Genomic DNA, 27,810 nt, shown 5'->3' with positions numbered 1-27,810 from the left:
GTACTGCATTCGATTGTTTCAAGGTAACTGGCAGGAAATTGCGTTAATTCCAAGTGCTGTCATTTAGCGTGAAGGTCGTAACCGAGCTGTTCTGATTTTCAAATAATCGAAATCACAGGTTGGTCGACTTCGCAGTTCACAGACATTCGCGTGGCCAGCGCACTGGCGCTCGTGGCTGTTAGACACTGTACTACATGGTCGACTATCAAGACGGAGTGTTTTGCAGTCACGTCTTTCACTCGCTAAATAGTTCACTACTAGGATCTGGCACTTCATACTAGGTGGAGAATGTTGCGCGGAAGCGAAACTCACATGGGTTGTCCACCAAGCAGACGTAATAGCACCTGTAATGTTGTCAGTCAACTTAATCGAACTATCTACTGCTATCAGCAGTATCAGATGTCTACAAGGACTTGTCGCCATATGATGATATTACGGAAACGTGATGAGAATTACAAGGAATTTCCGCTAGGTGCATTAATGGCAGCACTCTCTACATGAACGTAAATAGATCATTTCTATAAACAGGAGAAATACCTCTCAATCTCTCAGACTAGACAAGTCTCCTCAAATAAGAATTTAGAGGTAATTATGAGAACCAATACAGAGTGGGACAAATACTTAAATCAGTATTAACAAACGCAAATGGAAGTAAAAGCCTTCTTGGAACGGTTCTGGGAAATGCACTGCATATATAAGGTAGATTGCATGAAAGGCATTCGATGTAACAGTTCTAGGGTGTTGTTCTTGGATTAAAGGAGTTGTCATGAAGTAGGTCGGACTGTTCGCATACAACGAATTCAGAAGCGTACTCCTACGATAGGAACAAGTCAGTTTAGCCCACACCGAAAGAAACAGAAATGTACGCTTAAATTTAATGCGACTCTTGTGATGAAAGACTACGTACGTCTGAAAATTTGTTGCGTAAATTTAGGGATCCTGTAAGTGAATAGGAGTTTACGACGTAATACTGCTGCCGTCGTCTGCATCACAAAGAGAACATCAGAACAAGAGACTAGCAGTAGACAGAGGTGGCTACACAGTCAGGTTTCATCACTCAGCACAAGAATGAGTTTTCACAGATATCCATAACATTGTTAGGAAGGTCACTCTACCATGCACCACACTCTGGGTTCTGTTGTATACTGATAGACATAGATTTACCACTTGTGATTGTCAGCAGTGAATGTAAACTAAAAACGTAACAGCAATACGAACGTTAAGTCTGTGATTACTCAGTAATAGCTTCATCTTATGGAATTGCGTTTAAACAGACAGTGCCACTACCTTTTGCTGCAAAATTAATAAGATCTTTGACATATTGGATACTTTCTCCTTGATTTCCTGCCGCTCACGCCGGACGAAATGAGAACGGCGAAAAAGTCAGAGAAAATATAGCTGATTCAGAGGTTAACAACAGAGATTCACTACACCCACACTACATTGGCAAAGAAGCACAGAAATGGGTGAAGCGACAATGCTACCAGAAGAACTCTCCGCCACACACAAATAAGACTAAAGTGTGTCAGGACACAAACGCAAATTAGAGATTTGGGTTGGCTGATCGGTACTTACACCCAACATTACATATGTGAATACAAAATGGTGCGATAAGAACACTTTGGAGGAGAGAAGTCATACAGTCGTATTATTTGTAAAGCCAAGAGGAAATATCTTTTCTGCAAAGCCTTATTGGAATTCCATGAAAACGTGATAGACTTTAGTAACTAGTCAAGATGTTTCATGCAGTCAGGTGGCCCCCAGTTCCCACTGTTCCGTCTGCCCTGTCATTAGTGACGTAACAAGGGACGCCTCACCTGCAGAGTGTCTGGGACCGCAGCGCGGCTCTGCTCCTCCTCTTCCACGTCCTCCTCCATCTCCTGGTATCTGGCGCCCAAGCAGCACAGGTTCCTGATGCGTGGAAAATCTGCGTACACATAACAAGCTGTGAGACTCTTGCCAGAACAAGCGAAATGCGACGCAATTTAATACGTGCTGATGATGCTATACAGTTCAGGGCACGCAAGAATTACGAGCTTTGTCCTCTTTGCTGAAGAACATCTGACTGTGTGTCAATGTGTGTGGAACCTTGGTTTCGCAGCCCTCGGGAACGCCAGTATTACAAATAAACGTTGAAGTTCCAGATAATGCAGCTACGTTACTAGCAGACAGCAGTTACCTTATGTAATGAAAACCCAATATATTCTAGGTCATCGACTCGGTAGACTCAACATCTTCCGCCCTAGAATGCCATTGGTACTGTTTATCTTTCACTTCGTCGTACATACTAAGAATTGAAAACATGCCATCCTCTCAGTCTACAACTGCACTCTGCGTTCGTATACTAATGGCGGCTGTTTTAGGGACGTAGCCTACCGTGAGGCGTCCAGATCCTCTTCCGCCTCCCGTGGGTTGAGGGCGCCAACGCCACAGGCGCGACGCTTGGTGTGGTATCTCTGGAGAGCGGGACGCCTCCGTGTCCACACTAGTCCAGCAGGCAGACGAGGCGCCACCAGTGTCCTGGAGGAAAAAATTAATAAGTTTGAAATAGCGCCGCCTAGGAATGGTGTGCTAGACTGATGTCTTTGGTGAAGATATAAGCATCAGCGGGAACCTAAGGTTTCTGCCTTAGCATTGACAGGTATGTGTTATGAACTGAATGAATATATATGAATATACAGGGTGGTCCCGAATTCATGGTACAAACTTTAATGGTAGGTACAGGACATTGTAACAAGGATTTATTGTATAGGAATGTATAGCCGCAGGTGACGCGGTGAGGCGTAAACAGGGGAAAGAGGAATGGAGTGATCGGTTGGTGTCACTGCCGGTAGAGGGCAGTAGATGAACATGATGTATCGCAGTAGGGACAAGCGCCATTCACAATTGTGCTGCCGTAGACGATGGGTGACTTTACGTATGCAGAAAAAGCAGACATGCATTACATGTACGGCCGTGCAAATGGTAACGCCAGAGCTGTGTTACGAATGTATCGCGCGGAGTATCCTAATCGACGAATGCCGGATCATAGAATTTTTCAACGGTTACATCGTCAACTTTGTGAAACAGGTACGTTCGACGTCAACAGACATGACGCTGGTCGATTAAGAGCTGTACGCACTCCAAGACTGGAAGAACGCATCTTGAACATAGTGGCTGATAGACCCGAGTCAAGCACAAGAACTGTTGCGCGTGACGTACATGTGAGTCATCAGACTGTATGCAGAGTGTTAAATGAAAATCGCTTACACCCCTTCCATTTTCAAAAAGTACAAGCATTGAATCCGGCAGATTATCCTCTTCGCGTGAACTTCTGCCAGTGGTTGTTGCAGCAATGTGCGTTGCAGCCGGATTTCGTAGGTCATGTGCTATTTACAGATGAAGCGACATTTTCACGCGAGGGTGTCTTTAATGCGCACAATTCCCATGTGTGGGCAACAGATAATCCACATGCAACGCGTCCACATGCGTATCAACAACGTTTCGGTATTAATGTGTGGGCTGGTATTGTGAACGACTTTTTGATTGGGCCATACTTACTACCCACGCGACTCTGTGGCGAAAGCTATCTTATTTTTCTGCAAGAAGTGTTACCAGAACTGCTGCAAGATGTTCCGCTCGCCATTCGTAACCGCATGTGGTTTCAGCACGATGGAGCGCCAGCACACTTCAGCACTGCTGTACGGAATTACCTGAATGCCACGTTTGGTGCTAGATGGATTGGGCGTGGTGGACCAGTCCCTTGGCCACCCCGATCTCCTGATTTCTCTTGCCTCGATTACTTTTTATGGGGACATCTTAAGAGTCTTGTTTATGAGACTCCAGTTGACTCAGATGAGGATCTCGTTGCTCGCATATCTGTAGCTGCTGCAGGTGTGCGTGAAATACCAGGCATCTTTGAACGTGTACGCCAATCGCTGCACCGACGCTGTCAAGCATGTATCGCTCATGGTGGACGCAATTTTGAACACTTACTGTAAACATGACACTTGTCAACAACGATTTCAATAAAATCTTTCGTTTTCCTTTCGGCCGTTATTTCCCCTGTTTACGCCTCACCGCGTCACCTGGGACTATACATTCCTATACAATATATCCTTGTTACAATGTCCTGCATCTACCATTAAAGTTTGTACCATGAATTCGGGACCACCCTGTATATGTTTGTCAGACACTTAATATAAGTGACAAGGGTTGCATTGCGTCAACTGTGCTAAATAAAGGGGCAGATAAAAATATCCTCCTATATTTGCAAGACGCCAGCTGCATTGCTTAACATGTAATGACTGGAGGAAATTTGTAGCAATTGTCTCCAGACGACTCGTATAGCGCAAGAGTACGGAATCTGTGCTACTCACCCCTCCAGCAGCACGCTCGTCCTCTTCATGCAGGCGGCTTTCCATCAACACAACAAAGAACTCGTCCAGTGTCAAAGCTCGCACCTGTTGGAGAAGAAAGTACGAGTGTAGACGGGGAACATTTAGTTCAAATATTGGGACGCTGTAATACTCAACGTGTGTTTACTATTCGGTGGCGTAACAGTAATCACACATTATAGAGCCTCGATAAATGTCTACATCTATGTTGTCTGATTAAAATAGAAACTTTCGCCGATTCAAGTTATCGTGTCATCGTCGGCCAGTCCGACTTTTTAAGTTGACGCTGTCGAGTCTAGTTTGCATGTGGAACTACATGGAGACTCTCGTAAAAGTCTGGTAATACACAATATGTACGAGAACCAAGAGGAAAGTGTTAGAATCGAAAAGTAAGAGAAACGTGTTCTGATTAAAAGCGTAGTAAAACCGGGAGGAAGTCTTCTTTCCCTACTGTCATTGCTGTACATCAATAGCATTGAAGAAAATAAGAGAGAGGGTCATCAGTGCAATTAAAATTCGGAGAGAAAGAATATGAATGGTAAAATTCACTGAGATTGCAATCCTCTTTGAATGGGAGAAAGGTTTACGAAACAAAGACAGTGAACTGAGCAGCGTAATGAGTAGAGAGTAGGCCCTCTGAGGAATGCAATTAAATAAGTATCCAATCAGGTGGACGGGGAAGGAATACTCCTAGTATGGAATCAAAATAACACAAGATGGTCAAGCAAGGAAGCTACAAGTAGTAGACTAGAACAGATAAAGACGGCGATCCTCTGTAAAAAGAAGCGTGCTAACATAAAACAAAGGTTAGCAGCGTTTGGTAAGTGCTGTTAGAGACTTGCCTTAAAATTCAGGAGACTGGTAAGATAAGAAATAATTAGTTCCTCCTGTGAGAAAAAAGGAATATATGAAAATCCACGGACTACAATCACGAACTTCATGAAATGAAATTTATCACGATGTCAGGGAATAAATTCCATTTAACCACAGTGCGCCGTAACGAGTCAAATCTTCTGAAGAAAGCACATTTTGTAAAGCGTTCAGCAAATAATTCAGGACGAAGATTGCAGAAGGTATTCTAAGACGAAGAGGTGGGCACAGTGTTCTTTTATTCTTTGTGGTCGCATCAAACTAGTGGGAAGACTCATCACATTGCCTCCGCTCCTGATAGAAAAGGCGTTTCACAACACAAGAACATTCAGTGCATCCTCAATGCCTGGAAGACTCCTTTTATACATCACGAGAGCAAGTGAAATGCCGTTAATCAAGCAGACGAGCTGCACTGGCGCCTTCCATCGCCAGGTCCTGTACACAAGGCTGCCCTGTCACGTAACGGTGCGACATCACTACCTGCAGGTCTACCCTGACGTTCCCTGTAGTCAGCTTCCTTCGTGTCGGTCTTGTTACTCGCAGCTAAAGCCATAAGTAGCTTGTTGTTGAACTCGTTTGGACACTTCAGTTCTTTCAGTAACATTAAACCGTGTGCATTCCGGCAGAGTCCGACTGAACCGAAAGAGAAACTAACGAACTATCGTCATCCCCGACAGTTTAAGTTTTGCTCTGGGAAGCAACGTAGCGCGACGAGACTCACCTGCAAGGCGTCTTCTGCTGGAGAGACGCCGCCTCCCACGCGCGCCTCCCCCGCCTCCCCTGGCGCTGCTGACCGGCAGCGGAACCACTCCCTCACACGAGGAAACATCTGTGCAGGGGAGGCACCACGTGAGATGCAGTCCAGACACTCCACAGCGATAAACATAGCGGCTGGTCACATTGCACTTTAAGAATCAACTTCGCTGCTAATTTCAGGGCTGCTGTTTTTCACAAATTTTCTTCACTTTAATTACTACTTCGCTTCTTTCACAGCAAAAAAAATTATTTTACCACCTTTACGACACTATCTTTAAGGCTTTTTAACTGAAAATAAGGTAAGTGTTTAAAGCAACAAAGTCACATTTACCTTCTCGTTTCCTCCTCACATCGTACATAAACGGTGCGGTTTCACGTAGTCTTTCAGTGTTGTGCATCAATTAAACTTCGTCTTCTCGTAACACCAAATACAAATACGAAATCCAAGAAAATGGCGCATTAGCTTGGGAAACTCAGTGCATGTTCCATCCTTTACAGGTCACTCACAGCAGTGAAAACGGGACAATAGGCCGGTGTGATCCCGCCGGCCAAAGCCCAACCACAGTTCTGCAGAAAAACCTTTCTACATTGTACGAAGGGACAGAGTTGAAAAATTAAATTTAAAAATTTTGAACAGTTGCAATACCAGACATGTTCCACGACGCGCCTTACCAATGGCGGTAAGGTGGTACTTTATTCCCAACCGAAGAATTTAAAAATTGCAAAATACACATTACTGTTGTTGATTTACGTTAACAGCATACTTCATAAAGAGCTACTGATGTGTAGATAGAGTCAAGAACCTGAAACACTTTTCTGGCTCTCTCTTAGCAATTCAACTCTCCTTCAGTAACGTGTACTACGGAATTCGTGACCAATACACAAAACAACTAAAATTGCAAATATAGTTCATTGTCGTTGACTCTCACTCTTAAGATATTTTTCAAAGAATGAGTGATTTGTAAGCAAGGCCACAAAACTTGTAATACTGGACACGATATTCACTGGTTAATGAGAGATTTCCTACAGTGACATTGTACTCATTCTTGAACATCTGGCGGAATGGGTTTGAGCTTGAATTGGGCAGTGAGAGTTAAGCCGTTTTCACATGGGTTACTCTAGTTCTGCCGTGCAAAGGTTTCACTCTGTCGCCTTCCGTGGGTAATTTATGCTTGATTGGACAGTAATAAATACTGATTAATTTAAAATAACTTATTACTAATCTTCGGTACAGCGACTGGATTCTAGACTTAATTGCAGACAGAACCCAACACGTCGCACTTGACGGAACTATATCGACTGCTTTAATGGTAATTCTCTGATCATCCAATGGTACAGTGATCGGACCGTTATTGTTTACAGAGTATATAATTTATGCCGGTGACATAAGAAGTCACCCCCATTTAGCCAACCACCTCAACAAAGAGGGTGGAGAAGGCGACAAAGGTTAAGGGCACTCTCTTGTTCTTGGGGTGGGAAACTGCCTCTAAAGACGGAACGACATAAACATGAAGAAGGGAATGGAAGACACTCCATTAAAGACAATTCACTTATATTCACAGGACATGTGGCTTGTAATCGAAAAGGTGTCATGATGACCTCTCCATTGGCCAATGATCACGGACTAGACCCCCATTTGGATCTCCGGGAGTGAACTGCCAAGGTGGACTTCACCATTCGAAAAAGATTCAGTAACCAACGAAAAGGTAACGTTCTACGATCGAAGCGTGGGCTCCCAGAAGCTTGAACGTGGTAGGGAGGCTAGAAAATCCGAAGAGGGAATTGGAAAGGCTCCGTCTAGAAATAGTAGGAGTTAGTGAAGTGAAATGTAAAAAGGCAAGGATTTCTGGTCAGATGAGAATATGGTAATATAAACAGCAGCAGAAAATGGATTAATGGGAGCAGGATTCGTTATGAATAGGAAGGTAGGAAAGGGAGAGTGCTACTGTAAACAGTTCATTGATAGGGTTGTTCTGATGAGAATAGACAGAAAACCGTCACCGATAACGATTGCTCAGGTATGCATACCAACGTCGCAAGCTGAAGATGAAGAGATAGAGAACGTGTATGAGGACATTGAAAGGTTAATGCAGTAAGTAAACCGATAGTCAGGGTGGACTGGAACGCAGATGTAGGGGAAGGAGTAGATGAAAAGGATACAGGGGAATATGGCTAGGGACTAGGAATGACAGGTGAGAGAGACTAATTCAGTTTTGTCGTAAATTTTAGTTAGTTATAGGGAATACTCCGTTCAAGAATTACAACAGGTGGAGGTATACTTGGAAAATGCCGGGTAATACGGGAAGATTTCAGTTCGATTACATCTTGCCCATACAGAGATTGCTAAATCCATACTGGATTGTAAGACGTACCCAATAGACATACACTCATATTACAGTGTAGTAGTGACGAAGAGCAAGCTAAAGTTTGAGAGATTAGTCAGGGAAAATCAATGCGAAAGAAGTGGGATCGGAAGAACTAAGAAATAACGAGGTATGCTTGAAGTTTTCTAAGGTTATAGATATAGCGATAAAGACTAGCTCAGTGTGTAGTACAGTTGAACGGGAATGAATATCTCTAAAAAGAGCAATCACAGATGTTGGAAACTGAAACAAAGGTACAAAGAAGGTAACTGCGAAGAAAGCATGGGTAGCAGAAGAAGAACTTTAGTTGACCGACGAAAGAACGAAGTACAAAAATGTTCTAGGAATATCAAGAACACAGAAATACAAGTCGTAGAGGGATGAAACAAATAGGCAGTGCAGGGAGCTAAGACGAAATGGCTGCTTAAAAATGTGAAAAAATAGAAAAGACTGACCTAGCATGTAGGAAAGTCAAATTAACCTTCGGTGAAACTAAAAGCAAGGGTGCAAACATTAACAGTGCAACGGGAATTCCACTGTTAAATACAGCGGAGAGAGCAGATAGGTCGAAAGAGTCCATTGAAGTCCTCTATGGGGCAAAGATTTGTCTGAGGTGATTAAAGAAGAAACAAGAGTCAGTTTAAAAGCGATTGTGGATCCTGTATTAGAATCAGTATTTTTGAGAGATTCGGTGCACTCAAGCTCGAATAAGGCAGAAGGGTATTAGGTAACATTCCACCAGAATATCTAAAATCATTGGGGTAAGAGGAAAATAAACGGCTATTCACGTTGGTGTGTAGAATGTATGAGTTTGGCGACATACCATCAGACTTTCGGAGAAATATGATCCACACAATTCGAAACACTGCAAGAGATGACAAGTGCGAGAATTATCGCACCATCAGCCTAACAGCTCATGTGTGCAAGTTCCTGACAAGGATAATATACAGAAGAATGGAAAATAAAACTGTGCATGTGTTACATGGCGATCAGTCTGGCGTTAGGGAAGGTAAAGGCTCCAGGGAGGCAGTTTAGACCTCGTGGTTGATAATGGAAGCAAGACTAAAGAAAAATCAAGACACGTTCGTAGGATTAGTCCTCCTGGAACAAGCATTGCACAATGTAAAATGGTGCGAAATTCGAAACTAAATTCTGAGAAAAAAATTGATATGCTATAGGGAGAGACGGGACGGGTAATACACAATATATACAAGAGCCAAGAGGGAATAGTAAGAATGGACGACCTAGAACGAGGTATTCGGATTGAAACGGGACGTAGTCTTTTGCACCTTCATTTCGTCTGCACATCGAAGAAGAAATGACGGAAATAAGTAAAAAGGTTGAGGAGTGGAACTGAAATTGAAAGTGACAGGATGTCAATATATCAGTGCTAAGATTGAGTATAGAATGTCGGTTGAGAATAAATTGAAGAAAGACGAAAGTAATGAGAAGTAACAGAAATGAGAAGAGCGAGAAAGTTACCATCAGGCTCGATGGTCACGAAGTAGGTGGAAGATACGGCATTTTATTATCTAGGCAGTTAAATAACTAATAAAGGACGGAGCAAGGAGGACATCAACTGGAGACAAGTAATGGAAAAACGGGCATTTCCCGTCAAACGAAGTCTACTAACATCAAACATCAGTCTTGGTTTGAGGACGAAATATCTGAGAACATACGTTTGGAATACAGAATTTTATTATAGGGAAACACTGACAACAGGGAAACTGGAGCAGGAGAGAACCGAATCATTTGAGTAGTGTTGCTGCAGATGAATGTTGAAAATTAGGTGGACTGATGAGGTGAGAGAAGAGGAGGTTCTGCGCAGAATCTGAGAGGAAAGCAATATCTAGAAAACACTGACAAGGAGAAGGGACAGGGTGACAGATTATCTGTTACGATATCATGGAATGACTTCCATGAAACTAGAGGTAGCTGTAGAGCCCAAAAAATGAGGGGAAGAGAGAGATTGGATAATATCTAGCAAATAATTGAGGACGTAGGTTGAAAGAGGTACTTCTCTGTGGTGGCACAGGAGAGGACTTCGTGGCGGGCCGGATCAATCCAGTCAGAAGGTTGTAGAGTCAGAAAAAAAAGAAATAAGTAAGTTATCTAATACAAAAAATAGAAAGTTCTTCAGAATATTCGCAGATGATGCGGCTGACTGTAAGAAAGCAATCTTAAGACTGTTTTCAGATGATGTGGTTTAAAGTAACAACGTCAGAACACCGTATCGTTTTCCGAAATGAGCAAACGTAAATAAATGTAACATACTGTGGATAAGGGGAAAAAGAAATCCGCAGCTGCATTCTTCACGAGATGTAACTCATCCACAACGGAATTGGCTTGCAAGGCACTTCTTGGAGAGAGTTATGAGTATTATTCACCAATGTGGAGTCCTTACCAGGTAGGATTTATAGAAGAGATAGACAAGATCCGAGGAATAGCGGAGCGCTTTGTCACGGGTTCGTTTTCTCAACGCAAGAGCGTTACAGAGATGCGCAACAAACTACGCAGGCAGTTTTTGCAAGACAGGCGTTGTGCGTCATGGAGAGGATTCAATAAAACGAAAAACCAGTCCAAGCGGCAAATGTTTTCTTTTTCTTTTGATGACTAGTTTGTGTTCGAAATGGTTCAAACGGCTCTGAGCACTAACTGCTGTGGTCATCAGTCCCCTAGAAGTTATAACTACTTAAACCTAACTAACGTAAGGACATCACACACATCAATGCACGAGCCAGGATTCGACCCTACGACCGTAGCTGTCCCGAGGTTCCAGACTGTAGCGCCTAGAACCGCACGGCCACTCCGGCCGGCACTAGTTTGGGGCCGAGACCCATTTTCATATCAAAGTAAGAAAGTCGAAAATGGAATTTTCGAAGATGTCGAAAAAAGAGCTGTGCACATTTACTGTGCGTACCGATAACTTTAAATATACATTACACATTTGTTGAAATCTTTGGAAATGCCATTTCCAAACTTTGTAATGTAGATTTTAAAAGGAGTTTCAGCTCGAAACTAGACATCGAATGAAAAATAAAATATTTGCAACTTGGACTGGTTTTTCTTTCTACTGAGTAACAGAAGTGCTGATCCTGGTTACTCCAGCATGCTGTAAGTTTGTATATACAAAGATGTTTATTACTGAAATTTCGAGAGAGCACTCTCTGAGAAGAGGTGGACAACATGAGTTCCCCCGTATTATATATATCACGAAATTATCTCGACTAGAAAATTCGATAAATTAAAATTGATACAGAGGCTTAACGACAGCCATTTTCCGTCGTGCGATTCACGAGTGGAACAGGGAAGTACTACCCTCCGCCACACACCGTTTAGCGCCCGCATCTCGTGGTCGTGCGGTAGCGTTCTTGCTTCCCACGCCCGGATTCCCGGGTTCGATTCCCGGCGGGGTTAGGGATTTTCTCTGCCTCGTGATGGCTGGGTGTTGTGTGCTGTCCTTAGGTTAGTTAGGTTTAAGTAGTTCTAAGTTCTAGGGGACTGATGACCATAGATGTTAAGTCCCATAGTGCTCAGAGCCATTTGAACCATTTGAACACCGTTTAGCAGCTTGCTGGGCAGGAAGTGAATTATTAATGTGTCATCTACATGTCTACCCCGCAAACCAACATACGGGGTGTGTCAGAGGGTCTACTGTGTACCACTGTCATTTCCTCGTTCTGTTCCTGTCGTAAATGGTTCATGGGAAGAACGATAGGTGGTAATACTCTCTGGGTGTGCTCGAGTCCGTCTAATTTTGTCTTCATGGTCTTTTCGCGAGGTCACGTAAGTGATAGTAAAAATGTTGTTGGCTGATAAATTTAGGAACGTGCTCTCTTTTAACTTTATCAGTAAACCAACCGTTTTACTGAATGCTTTCTTTGCACCGTCTGCGACGGGAGTTGCCTGAGTAACTCCGGAAGGTTTTCGCGCTCACTGTGTGAACCCCTGGGGAAACACGCGGCTCTTCTATCGACTGATCGAACGAGTGTTTTGTAAGCTACTTCCTGTATTGATGAGCTCAATTTCAAGACTGTTCTTGCAATTTACTTTAGTATGCCATCTGTTAAACCTCCAGTCAGTTTTATGAAGTCTTTCCACGAAAACCGCTCCGTACTCGCACTTCTGGGCATTTGTAAATGTTACTCTTTCCAGCGATTGTTCTGCAAGAGGATACAATAATGGATTTTTCTGCCTGTTTATACACAAAACGTACATCTGTTTGTGATGAAGGTCTTTTAAAACTCCCTGCACCAATTGTAGATTTTCTGCATGTCTTCCGGCATCTCTACATAGTTTTCTACCTTCACAACTTTTCTTGTACGAGCACCGTAAACGAAGAGGCACATGCATCTTCCGACGCCATCCGCTATGTCATTTATAAGGAGGAGGGCCAGACGTAAGAAGGAAAGTAGCTTTCGCTCCATGAGTCACTGCCAACCGATATTTCTCAATGAAACTCTAACCGCCCACAGAAGGAACACGTACAGCACAGCACAAAAGGTAACCAAAAGTATTCGACATGAGAGGAAAAGAGATTACACCTTTATGGAAAGACTATAAATACAGCGAAGTCACCTTGCTGTATGGTGGTGCCCTGGACGTTACAAAAAGAGGGACACGTTTATTCAGGACGGTCGGCAACGCATGTTCTGCAACTTGCTCCCATGTTGGGCACAAAGTTTGTCAGGAGTTTTTGTGGTAGGGTGTTTCATTCCTCCACCTGGGCGGGCCACAACGGCAGCATGGTCTCTGGTTCATGTGGTCGTACTGCAACACGTCTCCCCAACGTAACTCACACGTGCTCGATGAGGTTTCGATAGTGGGAATTGCTAACTGAACCAGTCTATTCTCCGGATATCCTCTCGTTCCAAGAGCTGCTCCACATGCGCTCTTCGATGCGATCAGGCATTGTCATCCACAAAAATGGGGTCAGTAGCGGCTGTTCCTTGATAAGACGGATTTGGGGAAGGAGTACGTTGTCATAGTAACGTTGACCTTCGAGTGAACCGTGTTCAAGGATATGCGATGCTACCAGGTGTGCAGGGATTGCACCAACGACGAAGCAGGTCGCTTACTCTTCTCGGATGAGAGCTGAGCCAGTGATTCTGGACGTTCCTTCATCTGGCGAGAGGTGAGAATACGTAATTCACCCAGGAACATTGCCGGACACGAACGTTTTGGAAGCCTTTATTTTGTGGTATGGTGAGGCATAATGTCGTAGCGGCAAATTAACCTCGAAAGCTTTGAACACAGTACAGCTTCCGGTCAACGTCATTGTGACACTGTACTCGTTACCATGTGGGTATTTTCGGATGGCATTCGTCCGTCACTTCATGTTTAGGACTTCGCATCGCAATCGATATAAAAGCGAAAGTTATAGAACGGGAAAATGTTGCTGCACATGTGTTACCGTCCGTGGGGATCACACACCCCGCTAAGCCTTTTGTAACGTCCAGGACACAGTCACCATTCGTGGTCACCTGAGTGTACTTATTGCCTTTGACCATAAGTGGCGTTTATATTCGTCCCACTGAGTATTCCTTGTTGTTAACTTATGTACTGTAGTGCAGCTATTCTTTCTACGTACGGTCAAGTTTCACCGAGAAATGATAGTTGTCTGTGACTCAGCGTGCGTAAGTACATAATTATACACACCAGTTTACATTCTATGAGAACTAAAGGCATAGTAACAGAAGCATGGGGTACGCAAAAAGTTCTGTTCGCTACAAATTCATCAGTATAATCACGCAATGAGTCTGATATTTCATAGATTCGTTATTTATTCATTACTCTGCCATGCGGAACTGCATGGAACACTTTTCCGGAAGTCATGGAACACGGCATCAAGTTGGGAGGTGGTGTCTACAGCATTTCGGGCTCGTGGACGAAGAGAGCAAGCCGTGTTGCTCACGATCGTAGTTTTCGGTATTCATGCTGATTCCTACGGTGGAGAAATATAACAGCTCGCGATCATAAAATATGGTTCCAAAGTAATTACGTGAGACTGACGTGAGAAAACGACTTGCATTTTCTTCCAATCACTAGAAATGCTCCGCTTCTCCAGGACCAACGATACAAAGCTGATAGGAAAGGAGAAAGTTGTTACGTATCCCACTAGGTCTAGTGTCTTACTCTCTGTTGAGTGATTTCAGATGCTTTTCTATCCCACAGTTGCTTACTGTGTTAGGTATCACTTCGAGACTCGTGTGACGTGTCAAAGGAGGAACTACAGTGCGGTCTTTCTCGGTGAAACAGTTCTGACGAAAAGACTTTTGGTAATACGGCTTTCCCTGTGTCATCCTCCGTTTCGATATCACTATGATCCGGGAGTATCTGGACAGGTGATTTCGATCCATTTGTCTATATAACGCAAGACCAAAACATTTTAAGGTTTTGTGTCAAGTCGGTAGATGGAATCTTATTTTCGAGTTCGTGGAACGAGCGCTTCATGAGTGCCACTCCTTAAGCTGCTTTTGGCTTCGTTCATGATTTGTTAGTCTCCGAGACTCCGCGTACGATTAGATTTGCAATGGGGCTGTGTTTGCTTTCGTTGCAGCTTTTTATAATGATTGTCGAACAACGACGCATCTTTTCCATCCCTCGCAACTTTGTTCCACACATATCAGCTGTAAAAGCGTATTGTACAATTCTTTTGAACTTTATACGTTGTTGTCAACTTTGTCAGTCCTAGATATGTAATTTTTCCGTTAGCCGATTACCTAACCCGAACTCTTGTCGCTCTTGCGAAGTGGACATATATTCCTACGTTTCTCGCTATTGCAATCTAGAATCCTACTCAACTGTGCTATAATGGCTTTACTACCGGAGGTTTCCTTTTCTACTGAGTCGGAAGTTCTCGCCTGTTGCTGACCAGGATGCCTAATACACTCCTGCAAAGGGAAAAAAGAACACATTGACACCGGTGTGTCAGACCCACCATACTTGCTCCGGACACTGCGAGAGGGCTGTACAAGCAATGATCACACGCACGGCACAGCGGACACACCAGGAACCGCGGTGTTGGCCGTCGAATGCCGCTAGCTGCGCAGCATTTGTGCACCGCCGCCGTCAGTGTCAGCCAGTTTGCCGTGGCATACGGAGCTCCATCGCAGTCTTTAACACTGGTAGCATGCCGCGACAGCGTGGACGTGAACCGTATGTGCAGTTGACGGACTTTGAGCGAGGGCGTATAGTGGGCATGCGGGAGGCCGGGTGGACGTACCGCCGAATTGCTCAACACGTGGGGCGTGAGGTCTCCACAGTACATCGATATTGTCGCCAGTGGTCGGTGGAAGGTGCACGTGCCCGTCGACCTGGGACCGGACCGCAGCGACGCACGGATGCACGCCAAGACCGTAGGATCCTACGCAGTGCCGTAGGGGACCGCACCGCCACTTCCCAGCAAATTAGGGACACTGTTGCTCCTGGGGTATCGGCGAGGACCATTCGCAACCGTCTCCATGAAGCTGGGCTACGGTCCCGCACACCGTTAGGCCGTCTTCCGCTCACGCCCCAACATCGTGCAGCCCGCCTCCAGTGGTGTCGCGACAGGCGTGAATGGAGGGACGAATGGAGACGTGTCGTCTTCAGCGATGAGAGTCGCTTCTGCCTTGGTGCCAATGATGGTCGTATGCGTGTTTGGCGCCGTGCAGGTGAGCGCCACAATCAGGACTGCATACGACCGAGGCACACAGGGCCAACACCCGGCATCATGGTGTGGGGAGCGATCTCCTACACTGGCCGTACACCACTGGTGATCGTCGAGGGGCAATGAATAGTGCACGGTACATCCAAACCGTCATCGAACCCATCGTTCTACCATTCCTAGACCGGCAAGGGAACGTGCTGTTCCAACAGGACAATGCACGTCCGCATGTATCCCGTGCCACCCAACGTGCTCTAGAAGGTGTAAGTCAACTACCCTGGCCAGCAAGATCTCCGGATCTGTCCCCCATTGAGCATGTTTGGGACTGGATGAAGCATCGTCTCACGCGGTCTGTACGTCCAGCACGAACGCTGGTCCAACTGAGGCGCCAGGTGGAAATGGCATGGCAAGCTGTTCCACAGGACTACATCCAGCATCTCTACGATCGTCTCCATGGGAGAATAGCAGCCTGCATTGCTGCGAAAGGTGGATATACACTGTACCAGTGCCGACATTGTGCATGCTCTGTTGCCTGTGTCTATGTGCCTGTGGTTCTATCAGTGTGATCATGTGATGTATCTGACCCCAGGAATGTGTCAATAAAGTTTCCCCTTCCTGGGACAATGAATTCACGGTGTTCTTATTTCAATTTCCAGGAGTGTATGTTACCTTCCCGAGTCGGCTCCCTGATTAGGTACTCCAGTTTATTTTCGGATAAGTGACGTAGAAAAATTTCACATGTTCCCTGTTCCTACTTCTAGCCTTGATCACTTGAGTCTCCGAAAATAGTTGAAATCTGCATCTGACTGTTGTTACAGAACTCAATTGCAATGAAAAAATTAGCAGCAGACCCAATTTTATGAGTTATTGTGTCGCTTGACAAGGTCACAAACACGCCTAGCCACCTTGTAGTTTTACTAACTGGACATCTGAGATATATTTCATGCTAGTGAGATCTCATTTTGCCTGAACGGTTCTTAGATCTCGTTCATTGTGTTCCTCATCACCCCGTTGGAGTTTTCCTAAGAGCCGTATACTGCATTTATATCCAGATTGTAGTAGTAATCTGTCCTAATTTATGGATTAAATAACTACGAAACTGCTCACTAGTAGATATCACAGTGGATGGAAAAGGAACTGTAGATCAGATAACAACAGATGAACTCAGTAAAGCTTATAAAGTCGAAGAAGGAAGAAGGCATGAAAATGTGGTGATATGAATCCTAAATTTCTTCAGCTGTCCATATAAGAATGAAAAATTGCATTAACATTGGTCTTAATGCCAACGCAAAAGGATTTGATTAGGTAACTCCTAAAAAATTACTTCAAGCCGTTTTACGCAAAGGCCTTCCACAGAGTTAGTTAGAACGATACAGTGTATGGCAAAACATGTATTAAGATTATTGTGCAGTGCTGAAAGTTGAAATAATACAAAGATTTAGCAAGGATGGGCTCGGACATCAAATAATTCTACTTTCCTTATCATAAATAAATTCCGTATATTTCTTGTCAACCCATTTTAGTGTATATAATTCTACTACAGACTCAGTACTATTTGAGGACTGCCGAATTACTTTATTTGGAAAGCGAGAGGTCCTAAAACGTTGGTTGTATGCGCTTCAGTACTCCAATCCTTATCATAGCAGCACAGTCATCTAACGTCTCTAGAGGCGAGTGTTAATGTGCTTCCCCACATTAAACCGCTGATAAGCGCCGGTGTCAGTGTGCTCGTGGGACGTGATACCACTGTTTGGAAAATTACGCTGCTACGCTTTCAGTCACAAACGTGTTGGGAGCCTCTAAAGACTCGAGCAACTCGTGGCACTGCATGTGGAGATCCGTGAGGCTGGGCCAGCACACCAACGACTAGCTTCACCCCAAGCTACTTTCTGCCACAGCATCGAAAAAGAACATAGTTTTGACCTTAAATCAGTGCTAAATGCTCACCACCATGTAGGCAGAAGACTTTCACGTGCAACACAATAATCACTTTTCGCAATGAAAACATGCCTACTAACAGGAAAAAGATCCACTGGGTTCCATACTAAGCACTTCAGTGGAGACCAGATAACTGTGCTGCAGAAATAGTGGCCACCCATTCGACAGGAAGAGAACACTTCGGTTCAACTCCACACGGCTGTAAACAGATGAAACAGTTACCATTTCACAAATCGTGGAATCGGCAGTATCACGATGAAAGAGTGGTCACGAAGATTATCCTTACGTCATCAACTCGGGAGAATGTCTCGTAGCAATGTAGTAACGTGAAACAGCTGAAGAGGAATGTGCGATACTACTATATAGGCAACTTTGGCCACTGACGAAATGGTAATGCTTTAGTGTGACATCACCTATTGTACTACATTTCGAACTTATTTGCTCTACACCATTGTTCGATTTCACATTTGTGCTCTTTCCGGAATAATTTACATTTCAACCTATGAAGCGTCTCTGGAACAATACTATTTTGTAGTAGAAATAAAAGTGGAAACCGCTGTAAAGCTTTCTTTGAGATACCGATTCATTCTCTGTCTCTCTATCTGTCATACCATTAATCTAAGACTGAGTACCTTATTCGTAACTGATATTATCTTTCACGACATAATATACAGTGGTGTCAAAGGACATTGGATAACGATACGAACATATTCAGCAGTCAGTGTTATCGTGTACAAAATATAAAAAAAGGGCAGTCGTTTGACAGAGCTGTCCTTCATTATCAGGTCATTCATGTGAAGTGCGTTCGGGCGTGATAATGGCTCCACGACGGGAATTAACAAACTCTGAACGCGTAATGGCGGTTCGGAAATCAAGAGGGAATTGAATACTTCAAGCCCCACAGGGTCGAGAGCGGGTCGAGAATACCAAATTTTGAGTGTTACTTCCTATCACGGACAATGCGTTTGCCGACGCTCTTCACTTAACGACCGAGGGCAGCTGCGTTTGCATTAGGTTGTCAGTGCTAAAAGACCAGCAACACTATCGGGTCAACAGAAACCTTCGATCTTACTCGTCGTCTTTGACCCGTGACGTAAGCGTGTTGTGGTGTGTGACGTCATTACGGCGCGGAGTTTGTTTTGCGATTGTGGCGTGTTTGTAGATGTCTTGTTTTTGTTTGTGGTGCTCTCTGGTGGTGTGTTCATGGTTTTCGTTTGTTTTAATTTAATGCTCATTGCTGTACGTCGGGTGAGTTTGTTATTGAGTGTATTTGGTTGTGGTTTTTTGTTTAGGAATGGATATGAAAGACCGCCTTAATAGTGTTCGGTTGAGGGCGATGATGGGCGACACAGCGTTAGAACTTATCAAGTTCTTACAACTATTCGGTTTAATCGCCGAAGTTGTTAAGTGTTCTCTTTGCCTTGAGGCGATGAAATTGGTTAAAGTTCCGGCCTCTCGGACCAGCGACGGATACATGTGGTGTTGCCGGAAAGATGGCGTATGGCGTTCTATAAGGCGTGGTACCTGGTTCGAGAAGTCTAGATTGGGCATGCGTGAGATTGTGCTTATTACATATTATTTTTGTTATAGATGCCCACAGAGTTTTTGCGCGTTTGAGACTGGTGTGAGTGAGAGGACTGTTTTAGACTGGTATTCATTTTGTCGTGAAGTGTGTTCGGAATTTATTAAGTACAGGGGTAAGTTGGGTGGGCATGGGGTGCTTGTGGAGGTGGACGAGCCGCAGTTTGGTAAAAGGAAGTATGGGAGGGGGAAGTCTGTGGCTGGTCTTTGGGTGTGGGGTGCTGTTGTTCACGGGGGTGGGGGTACTGAATGTGTTTTTAGGGTTGTGGAGGGGAGGTCGAAGGCTGAATTAGTGGGGTTAATTGAGGAGTATGTAGAGCCCGGGTCCACAATAGTTTCTGATGCTTTTTCTTCTTATAGGGGGTTGGGTGACAGGGGATTTAATCATTTAGTAGTGAACCACAGTCTAGATTTTAAGAATTATGATACTGGGGCTTGCACTAACACAATTGAGGGGATGTGGGGGGTGGTTAAGTCAGTTCTTGGGAGGGGGAAGAGGCGCTCTTCCAACCTTCAGTCTCATTTAGATGAGTACTGTTGGCGGAAGAGTGTCCCAGAGGCCTATTGCATTTTTCGGGTTTTTTTAAGGGCTGTGGGTAAAATGTATAGGCCGAAAGTGGTTAGTTAGGGTGCATTTGTGTGTGATTGTGGTGGCCAATCTAGTTTCTGGGGCTGGAACTTTTTTGAGGTAAGTTCCGTTTTTTTTGTTTTTGATGTATGTTTTGTGTCAACAGAAATATCTGATCTCACGCGTTGGCTTTGACCCGTGACGTTAGGGACCTACACATTGATCTGTAGCGTAGCACTGAATACGAGGTTAGGTTGGGAGTTTTTTTTTTTGGCGGGGGGGGGGGGGGTCAGGGGGGGGGCGCGGCCCCTCCCTGCCTGGCCTCGAGTACCACTTGTTTATTATTATCTTTGTTTGCTATCAATGTTAGCAGATTGTTCTTGTGAAACCTTTGTGTCGTTTATGGTCAGGTCAACGGAATTGTTCGATCGTAATTTATGTGATCGCAAGCTGTTGTAGATGTATGTAGGTGTAAGGGAAGTGTTGGTTTTTAGGTTGGTGTTGGGGGATGTGCTCGGTAGGTTCTGTTGAGCTATATAGGTCAATGGAAGTGTTCGATCGTAATTTATGTGATCGGGAGCTGTTGTAGATGTATGTAGGTGTAAGGGAAGTGTTGGTTTTTAAGTTTTGTATTGGGGGATGTGATCGGTAGGTTGTGTTGAGCTACATAGGTCAATGGAAGTGTTCGATCGTAATTTATGTGATCGGGAGCTGTTGTAGATGTATGTAGGTGTAAGGGAAGTGTTGGTTTTTTAGTTTTGTATTGTGGGATGTGATCGGTAGGTTCTGTTGAGCTATATAGGTCAAGGGAAGTGTCCGATTCTGGATAGGAATGTGTTTTTTTGTATTTGGTCAGTTTTGTAATGTTGATTTATTTCGTTGTATTGCTTGGTTTTGTATGGCGGTCGGTGGCTACATTTGTGTATATTTAGTTTGTCCCCACCCAAAAACCCCTAATTTCCCACGCTTGTCCCGTTAGAGTCATTAGGCTTTTTGTGAAACTTGTGTATTTCAGTGTTTATAATACGTATGCGATGTTTTTATATCCGCCATATTGGAATTGTTGTTTATAGTCGTTTCCGCTACATTTGTGACGTCATGGGTCAAAGCCGACGGGTAAAATCGGACGCTTCTGTATTTCCACACTATCTGAAGTATCTGCAGATACCATTGTGGGACCTACGACGAACGTATCCACCACGAGACTGCTCCGAAATTTGATGTTAATGGGCTATGGCAGCACACGACTGACGAGAGTGCCTTTGCTAACAGCACAAGATCGCTTGCAGAGCCTCTCCTGGGTTCGCCACCATGTTTATGGAACGATTGGAAAATTCATAACATGCTCACTAGGGTCGCAATTTCACTGTCTAAGAGCTTACTGTAGGCTTAGAGTGTGACGGAGAACCCACGAAGGCATGGACCCAAGTTTACACAAGATACCGTGCAAGCTTATTCTGTCTCTGTAATGGTGAGGGCTGTGGTTACGTAGAATAGACAGGGCCTTCTGGTCAATCTCAACCGAGCATTGACTGGAATTAGTCATACTCATGTACCTGGATACCATCTGTAGCCATTCATGGATTTCATTCATATCGATGACACTGCGCCTTGCCACCGGGCTACGATTGTTAACGATTGGTCTGCATAAAATTCTGGATAATTCGAGTGCATGATTTGGCCACCTAGATTACCCGACATGTATTCCATCGGACATTTATGGGGCATAATCGAGAGGTCAGTTCACGCACAAAATCCTACTTCAGCAACAGTTTCGCAATTATCAACGGCGGTAGAGACAGCAGGGGACATGCAACGACTTGCTGAGTTCACTCCACTTCGAGTTGTTGCACGACCCCGTGCAAAAGCATGTCACACACGATATTAGGAGGATCCCTTGGCTTTCGTCACCTCAGTGTACAATTCGCGTAATGAAAACTTCCTCTTCATTAAGAGTTGAAAATATTGCCAGAAATGTGGTTTAGCGTTTATTACCAAGTGTGACACACAGGCGTCTAGATCAATTCAGCGCTGTTCGATAAAATTACAATCCCCACTTTAAACTGTTAAACGTCTCACTCACTTTGTGAATACTCGGAAGCACTGCATATATAGCGTCACATATTCAGTGAGATTGTTACAAATATTAACGCAACAAAGATTTCAGCTGTGTGGAAGTTACCAAGAAGTGCTACAGTATAAACACGTGATCAGAGTTTTATCTATCGTAGGGAATCCAGTAACCAACCAGGTGTCCGAAACACGCTTCAGCATACGACAGCAAAGTTTTATCCGCCAGCACTAACTTCCTATACAGATAGTGAGACAGAATAATCTACGTTATGCTGATTGTAATTACATATCTCCTGCTACAAGACGAATAAAGAGTGACACCAAGCCGCTGGATCATACCTGTTATCAATGATGCGTCCCGTGCCCCCAAAGCTCGATCTGAGACTTCTTGCGAAGCCCACAAGCTCGGAATGAGATTTTAACAGCGGCTGTCGTGCTGTAAGAAAAGCTGTATCACTTCAAAAAAGAATATCGGTAGTTTCTTCTCGGTTTAAGTAATTGCACGATTTCGTAACGACACTACGATAGCCTCGGCAGAAATCGCAATGATGCTAGGCAACGACTCAGGCCCTTCTCCACCGACCGTGCATTGTTGCGAATGTTCCCAGGTATCGTTACGGAACAAAAACGCCGTGAATTACATAGAGAATTCAGCAGTGTTTTATCGGAGATGCGGACATTTTGTATTCACTGTTGTTTAGAAAGGTGAAACATAAGAACCTAAATACAATTATGCATGGATGCTGTGACGTTGGTCCTTAAATTATGTGCTATAGAATGATTTCGCGTCGTTAAATGGTATGTGTATATGGATTAAAATGAGTTAAAAGTGAATAAAGAAATTATTGAACTAACGTGCTACAGGAAATATATAAAATTACTCTCGTTTAGAACAGAGAGACGAAAGTTAATACAAGTTCGAGTGGCTTAAAAATGTCCGTACCGAAGCATACAACTATCATCATCACACCTTAACGAAAGATCTTGACAATAACCCGAGAAAACTATGGACAAACCCAAAATCGCTATCTGTGTCTTATGCTTCAATCCAGTCTCTCGTTCAGCAGTCTAGTGCGACAACAAAAGATAGCAGAAGCATAGCCAAATCTTATATTTCGCGTTTAAGAAACCCTTCACGCGCGAGAATCGTGCAAACATCCCGTAGTTCTACCACCGCACAGACTCACGTGTGAAGGACATAGTAATACGCATACCTTTCGTAGACAAGCAGGAGAAACAACTGAAAGTAATTAGTTTGCCATGTCTGGATGGAGTACCGATTAGGTATTACGAACAGTAGTCTTTGGTATTGCCCTCAGTTAGCTTGTATTCATAGCGAATCTGTACCCAGTGCTGGGTCAAGGAACGGAAAAAATCGTTGCAGAAAGGCAAAAGAACCGACCAGCAAAATTACAGACCAAAGCCTTAATATCGTTTTTTTTACAGAGTTCTTGAACTTATTCTCAATTCTAACACAGCAAATTCCGTTGAGAACGAAAGGCTTCTGTCCACGAATCATATTGTTTTAGAAATCATCGCCCGTGCGAAACTCAGCTTGCCCTATTCTCATATGACTCCCTTCGAACCATGCATGAAGAGCAACACGGAGATTCCATATTCCTAGTTATCTGAAAAGCATCTAACACACTGCCCCACGGCAGATTATTAAGGGCGGTACAAGCATAAAGATTACATTACCTAAAGTAACAGAGCCCAGTACGTTGTCTTCGACGGCGAGTATTCACCAGAGTGAAGGGCTCCGTCAGATGTCCCCTGGAAGTGTGATAGCACAGCTGTTGTTTTCGATATACTTGAGTGATCTGGTGGAGAGAGTAAGCACAGTCTGCGACTGGTTGCTGAAGATGCTGTGATGTAAGGATGGGTGGCGTCGTTGAGTGACTGTGCGTGTATACAGTATGAGTTAGATAAAATTTCTAGTTGTTATGGTGAATGGTTAGTAGGTGTCAATAAAGAAAAATGTCAGTTGTTTCATATCAGTAGGAAAAACAAATCCATAATATTCGAATACAGTGATGCTAGTGTACTACTTGGCACAGTAACGTCGACTGAATATGAGGGCCTAACAATGCAGAGCGATATAAAATGGAATGGGCATGTGAGGGCGATAGTAGGAAAGACGTAGGATTGACGGGTGTGTCGACAGGGGGCGGCAGTTTCAAACGTAGCGCCGGGCGCTCGCTCCATGTGACGTCACTCGGTTCCATTGGTGGACGTAACCTCTAGTAGCTGTCCAGCTTGCCTCCTGCATATGCGCCACTCCAGTTCTCTCTGGAAGGCTCCACACGCTGCCGTTACATCTATATAAGTAGTATAGCGTACCTACACAGGCAGTCATTGATTTCAACTCCTGATGACGATTTCCTAGGAAAATCGAGTGTCTTATTCGAAATGACGTGGCTTGTAAACCGAGTAGATTTTGTAGAAGCATGCTACATGGAAAGACTCCGAGATCTCATTGTGGCTCGAAAAATATGTAAGTCACAATAATCTCACCAAAGTCACTCAAAGCTTCTCCACGTGCCTTGTGTAAACTAGCTGTTATTATTAGATCTAAGGACTGCTGTTGATATGTAAAGTCAAGTTCAACGCCCGCCTCAGGATATGCCTGTCGAATTTCTCTGTCTTCTGCATTATTATTGGTGTGTATTACTATTACACTCTGCATGTGATTGGTAATAAACTGTCTGCGACAATTTTCACTTCTCTGAATTGTGGTGTGTGGTGACATGGGATATATGAATTTTCAGATTTTATATTCCTGGAAGCTTGTTTAGGCATATCAGGTGGTATTGTATAATATTACCAGTCCACTTCTACATGCAATTCTAGGCGCAATAGTTACCTGAACATTATACTATTATCATCTTCTCCATATTAATTGACATACACCTAGACTTCCAGCTGTATGACTTTCTCTGTCATATCTTCATGAGCATCACTCTAATCCACATTTCCCAACATTGATTCATCATCACTGGTGCTCTTATATATACCTGCTAAAGACTCGTTGAGATCTTAGCCCTTTTCAGTCATCATCCAATATGAGTAAAATATATCACCTCGTACTTCAACAAAACACAAATTCTGTTTGTGCATTTATTGCAGAAATTCACGTCTTTTTTTCCTGTGGACTGGTTACAACAATGGACACATAAAAGTCGGTTGGAAAAGCGTTGAGCCCAGATTTTTAACTATCTTAATAAAGTTGAAACATAACATTGAAAATCACATTTTCTATACTTAAGGTGTTTCCAGACCTCAATTAAAAAAATCAAAATTATTGTTGTACACCCCGCTGTATACTCTTAAGTAGTTGGCTCATTTATAATAAAAATAATAATACATACCTGGAAGACGAGAATCCCATGTCTAGGTTGAAACTGTGTCTTTTAATGTAACAGGGCCTTGGGATAAAAAAGGACCATACCTATGAAGCAAGGGTTGCTAGAATGGTGATATAAACAGATCTGAGCTTACGGTGCCTCTAGCGCCGACTGCCATTGATATCTGTACACCAACATATTCGAATGCAGTGATGCCGGGGATGTTCGGCTTGGAATCTCATCAGCCTGACAGTCGCCCGCCATACGCTTCGACAACCCGGAGTGCAGCTCTGGGATGCCATTTCATTTCACACCAGGATCCCTGTAGTTGTCTTGCGCGGCAGCACAGCGGTACGTTGTCGGTATTCAAGCCCCAAGTTGTTGCTCTTCATTGGGAAGCTTCCAGACTCACATTTCAGCAAAATAACGTCCATCCTATTACTGCGAGACTTTCTGCTACTTGTCGTCGTGCTTTCCTAACACCTGCTTGGCCACCAAGGTGGACCTCTCCAGAATTGAGAACGTTTGGGTAATTATGGACAGTGGTCTCAACCAGTCCGGGATTCTGACGAAATAACTCTCCAGTTGCTCAGAATTAGGCAACTTACTCCCCAGAAGGACATCCAGCATCTCTGTCATCAATGCCAAGCCGAATAACTGCTTGCGAAATGGCCAGACGTGGATGAAAACGTTATAGACTTCTCCATTTGTGAATGTCCATCTGTTGAATAAATCCCTCAGTTTTTCTGGAACTATAATTATTACTTTCTCTGTACATGCACATTACTTCTTCCGATTTTCGTTCTATTCAGATAATTACTTTCGGGATGCGTCGGTTTTCCTTATTTATATGTCTTTTATTTTATTTTACTGATTTTTTTTGGGTTTGGAATGTATAAAATGTGTTAAATAAGGACATAACAGGTGGTCAGCCGTAAACTTGTTTAATGAATAAGACCTGCTTTTGCCTGAAGTGAAATCAACGGAATCCATCCTTCCCAATCTGACGCCGGTGTCTCTCACTACCTCAGTCGTTTATACCTGAGGTGCTATGGCCATGTGTTTATACATAGCTTGAACAAGTTACCCTAATAGTGTATTAAATTATAGGAAACCATTTGGTCGCTTCATGCTTTTCGTATTTCGGAAATGGCAGCCTTCCCCCTCCGATGGGTCGAGGGCGCCAAAGACACTGTGGTCTAGAGACCTGACCAGTTTGACACTTTAGATCTTTTTGGTACGTAACTACGGTTAAACAATTGTCTCAAAAACCGTATGACCGTGACAAAGCTTCTCTGGATGTGCGAGCCACCATTTCTGGTGGATGCTCCTTGTTTTGTCAGAGAGTTCCCTTTGCTGTAACTTTTACCTGCAATTATTCTTCAAGCAAAAGAACATTTATGAAATATTATGTATTCCAATATTGTTGTGTTTCCTCTCAGTGTCGCTCGTTTGTCACTGGTTTGTTTTGTCTGATCGGGCTCCCAAAAACTGATTTGTTTCCTTCGACACGATACTCCACCAGTTTGTTCTTGTTACTAGCAATGCATCTTCCTTCTATATTAGTACAATATGCAACATCCCCTAAAGTTCTTTGTGAGATGAAATTGTTCCATACCTTCTTTGAGTGGCAGTTGAACTACATGTTATTGGTTCAGGTGGAATTTTCATGGTACTGCATACGCGAATTCTGCTGCATGATGGCAGTGTTTTACTCCACTGAGTTCCATCAGGACCAATAAATAAACCAGCATTTCTGTAGTCTGTCTTCACTTGGAACGATAGAAAACGTGGAATCATTTTTCTTGGGACCGTCAGTCTGATAATCGCTGTCATCTTCCTGATCCAAAAGAGCTTTATGTTCCAGTCCTTCAGCCGCTCATGATTGAAATTCTAATCTTATGTATTTATGATGATGTTATTTTGCATCTGTAACATAATATTGAATTCATGCTGTAAATAAAGAATAAAAGTACCTTGCATAATTATTCTGTTCATGAAACTAAACTTACGGTCATCTCAAGTAATATTGGAATAGTGGGAACCCTTTTCAGGTGCTAGGAAAGACTTAACCTTAAGAACCATCGCTCAGATAGGTTCTTTTATAGTATGTAGGCCACAAGGAAGTGCAGTTGATGAAACAATCAACATCCACTCGAGCAATGGAATGTTCTATTTGTTCACCAACGTCAAACACGGAATATTAAGTTTCCTCCGTCTACCAACATGTACCAGACTAGTCCCTCTGTGGAGTAAAATTGCGAGACCCGAGGTATCGTGCTAACAGGTTTGC

This window comes from Schistocerca cancellata, chromosome 5 (genome assembly GCF_023864275.1).
Source record: "Schistocerca cancellata isolate TAMUIC-IGC-003103 chromosome 5, iqSchCanc2.1, whole genome shotgun sequence".
Classification (NCBI taxonomy): Eukaryota; Metazoa; Arthropoda; class Insecta; order Orthoptera; family Acrididae; genus Schistocerca; species Schistocerca cancellata.
The sequence above is the reverse complement of the archived record's forward strand: the minus strand, read 5'-3'. Positions refer to the sequence as shown.